The sequence below is a fragment of the Elephas maximus genome, chromosome 1 (genome assembly GCF_024166365.1).
Source record: "Elephas maximus indicus isolate mEleMax1 chromosome 1, mEleMax1 primary haplotype, whole genome shotgun sequence".
NCBI lineage: Eukaryota > Metazoa > Chordata > Mammalia > Proboscidea > Elephantidae > Elephas > Elephas maximus.
The window spans coordinates 82,602,997-82,606,693 of NC_064819.1; the positions used below are offsets into that span (position 1 = coordinate 82,602,997).

Consider the following 3,697-nt stretch of genomic DNA (forward strand, 5'->3'; position numbering starts at 1 on the left):
TGTTCTGGTGTAGATGCTTTAAGTTTTCCCATAATTCTTTCTCACTCATACACAAAAGGCTACGGAGCCCAGCTTCCTCCTAGAGCATCTCTGGGAATATTTACAGCACATTTTACTACTGACATGCTTGCTTTGTTCTCAATGGGAATCTGAAGAACGATACTTGAAATGTGGAAAGTCAGATTTGCAGTATCATTTGAGAGTTATTCATTCAATGTGCACAGCAACCTTATTCTTTGTCCTACTGTCAAATAGATGAGCAAATTAGTGACTTAAGCAATGAGGAGGATGGCACAGTGTTGAGAGGTAAATGTTGAAAATGGAATTTAAATGTGGAAATTTTTAGGAACATCCCCAAGTCTCTGGATTGTGGAGATGCTAAGTCCTTTCACTTTGGGAAAGGAGGAGTGGATATTACTTGTTGTTGTTTTCTTTTTCTTTAGGGGCATTGGATAGGATTGGAAAGTGGAGAGAAGGAGTTTAATCTGGGATTTTATTCATTCAGGATACTTACGAATTTAAGGTTTTTTTAATTCACCTTAGTGTTTGGTAAGCACGGTGATTCTTGAGACTAGAATGTTACAAAGGTCTCTCATCTGGATATTTGTGTAAAGCACGTAGCTATAGAGAAGTGAGTCTCTGCACAGAGGTAGGGTGAGTCCTGAAGACAGGGCATTGTAGTTTGAAGATCTGGAGCTCCTTAAAGGTATTCATTGAAAACCAAGGGATAAGCTTTACCTCTAGAGTGATCTTGGACTCTGGAGTTCATACTGATTATTGTTATCTTCTTGGAATTTCTTAGTAGACCTAAGAAGGAGCAACCTCCAAGTGAGATGACTTGTATCTCTTCTTTGCCAATTTCTGTCCCAATAAGGATCTTTTCCATTTCACAGGAATCACATGAAGTCCCCTTTTAACTTGGGAGGACTCCATTTTTCTAACAGAACTTTTCTCCCAGCTGACCCAGAAGGCAGCTCATCAGAGCATTTGAATGTGAGAGGAGTAAAGGGAAGCAAAAGTCTCCTTTGAAGAGACCATTAGACAGATGTCAGCCACAAAGATATGCAATCATTTGTGTATGGGTAGAATGATAGCCCCCCCCTCAAAAAAAACCAAACCAAACCCATTGCCTTCGAGTCAATTCCAAATCATATTGGCCGTATAGAGCAGGTGTTAATATGGCTCTGAATATTGTGAAGCACAATTAGGATAGTTTTGGGGTGGCTGAACTCAGGGGTTGATATTGTGGCTAGAGCAACCTGGATTCCAAATATACACTCGTAAGTTCCCAATATGGAGGGATGCAGGAATGCGTTGATGTTAAATTAACAATAAAGAGGCTCAGCCCATTTTAGATTTCCAAAGCCTCTTTAATGTTAATTATTGCTTTGTGACAGAAGAAACTTCACATATATCAATTCTCCCTTCTAGAAACACTTCAGGAATTAGTAGTCACTGGAAGCCAATTCAAGAATCTTCTACTTGTTGTGCAATAAGAAATAAACAACCATGGAAGGACTTGAACCCCCAGTCTTCTAGATCTGGAATCGGAAACATTATCCATTAGACCATGCAGCCAATACTGTGAGGATATGGTACAAGCAAATAAGTTAAAGTGTTGATAAGGGAACATTAGTTTTCTGTTTTCAATTTTTTTAACTTTGCAATTGAGGGCAGTTTTTTGCAACATTCAAAAAAGGAATCAAATGTCATCTGAAGCCTCTGAAAACAATTTAGAATTAGTAAACTGAGATTGTGAGATAATCAGAAGTGACATATTTCCAGGGTTCTCTCATCTAAGTCACTTATAATGATGATGCATTTTGGTGGAGAATTATAAGCCAAGAACTGAACTCTGCCATAAAAGGATACAGATGAGAAGCATGAAGAGAGAGATCGCCAGAAGCTGGTATGTTCAGATTTTTTTTCTCAAATATAATATGGTGTTGCTCCTGGGAGAAAAGTCTGGAAGCTCAAACAAGAGCTCCCTTTGTCAGAAATGTCTGCTTTTAATGCCAGGAAAATATTTTATTATAATGCATTTATAACAAAGATTTTTAAAACATAGCTTTTAAAATACTTTATCCTTTACCCACAAGTAAAAGAATCACCTGATTACAGAGGTGGGATGAGGTAGTGTGTCCCAAATCTCCTTGCGAGAGTGGTCGCTATGTGTGAGGTGCAGGTTGGTGTCTTCCAGTCTACATCAAATGTAGAGAAAGGGGCCAAAATAGCTTAGAGGGATGCTTGTCTCCTTGAAATGCTAACTAACCCCAAGGTATTTTGCTTAAAAGTCTTTCCCTAGTTTCCCTGTGGATTGATCCACAAAACAATTCAAGATGATTTTGTGTAACTCATCCCCAACTCTGCCTTGTATATTGGTAGGGTAGGAGAGAGGAGAAATCCACAAATTCCTGAAGTTAAGTAATCACAAATTCTCTCAATTTCCTCATAGTCTGTTTCTTGGAAGTGCCAAGTTATTTTGAAGAAGTAACAATAGTCTTTCCCATTCCCTGCCCTGTCTTTCCTCCTCAGAGAGGTTAAATTTCCTTCACTCCAAAACTTCCCCATTTGTTCCCAGATCCCTCGTACAGTATTTTCTCCAGGTTTGGGTCAAAACTCAAAACTATCTTAGGTCATATTCTGGATGCTATGTACTAATGTACACTAATTCATCAAGAAAATTATCATTTTCACTTGGATCTGAATAGCAAATACTATTCATGACATGAAGACCTGAGGAGGAAGAGAAAAAGGAGACCAAAGAGAAGGAGGAGGAGAAATAAAATGAAAAGAAGTGGCTCACAGATAGTAACGAAGGACATCAAGAAGAAAAGCAAGCAAAGAGGTGCAGAAGACTAAACCCATACATCTTTGCTTGCCCCACCATTATGGAACATTCTCTTTGGTCTTCAGTTTTTCTCTCCTTTATCTCTTTTCTCCTCTGCCTTCCAAGGATGCAAGAAAAATATACAAGACAATGCAAAGGAATACAAAAAAGAGTAGCATGAATGTTGCTTTAAGAAAAATAGATGCAGGTGAGCATGAAACCCTCTGGGTGTAGCAATGTGTTCTGAAAGCTGGTAGAGCTTTGTCTAGGTGACCAAGTCTGTTTCTGCAAGTCTAAAGAGACAGAAGACAAGACAGAAGGAAGGGAAATTCTCCTAGTGCTTATGACATCTTTTTGGAACAGAAACTTCTACACAGGCAGGAGAATTACAAAGAAGCTATCTGGGAACCAGGACATGAAACATAAAACCAACTGACCTACCTAAAACCTCCATTAGGTACTCAAGAAAAGTTGAATGTAGAGGCCTGGGTAGCTCAGTTGGTAGAGCATCAGACTTTTAATCTGAGGGTCCAGGGTTCAAGTCCTTGCTCAGGCGTTATCCTCATTTTACCCTAGTTATTTCCCTTAGAAGCCTATTGACATTCCACTACCCCTTAGAGGAACTCTTCCAGACATTTACTATAGGTGTCCTGACTCATCTCTTCCTGCTCTTTGCTCAACAAGAGTCAGAATAGAGCAGGGAGAACAGAGAACGGACAGAGGGTTAAATGCTTAATTAATAGCCAAAGGGTTGGGGGTCTGAACCCACCCAGAGGTTCCTCAGAAGGCAGGCCTAGTAATCTGCTTCTGAAAGGTAAAAGCCTAGAAAACACTATGGAGCAGTTCTACACTGCCCACAAGGGGTCA

At 39.6% G+C, this 3,697-nt stretch overlaps 1 non-coding gene across 1 annotated transcript; it reads left to right on the forward strand.

Moving 5' to 3' along the window:
• The first annotated feature begins 3,313 nt into the window (after positions 1-3,313).
• TRNAK-UUU (transfer RNA lysine (anticodon UUU)) lies at positions 3,314-3,386 on the forward strand. The gene has a single exon. It is a non-coding gene; the product is annotated as a tRNA-Lys (tRNA).
• The last annotated feature ends 311 nt before the right edge of the window (positions 3,387-3,697 follow it).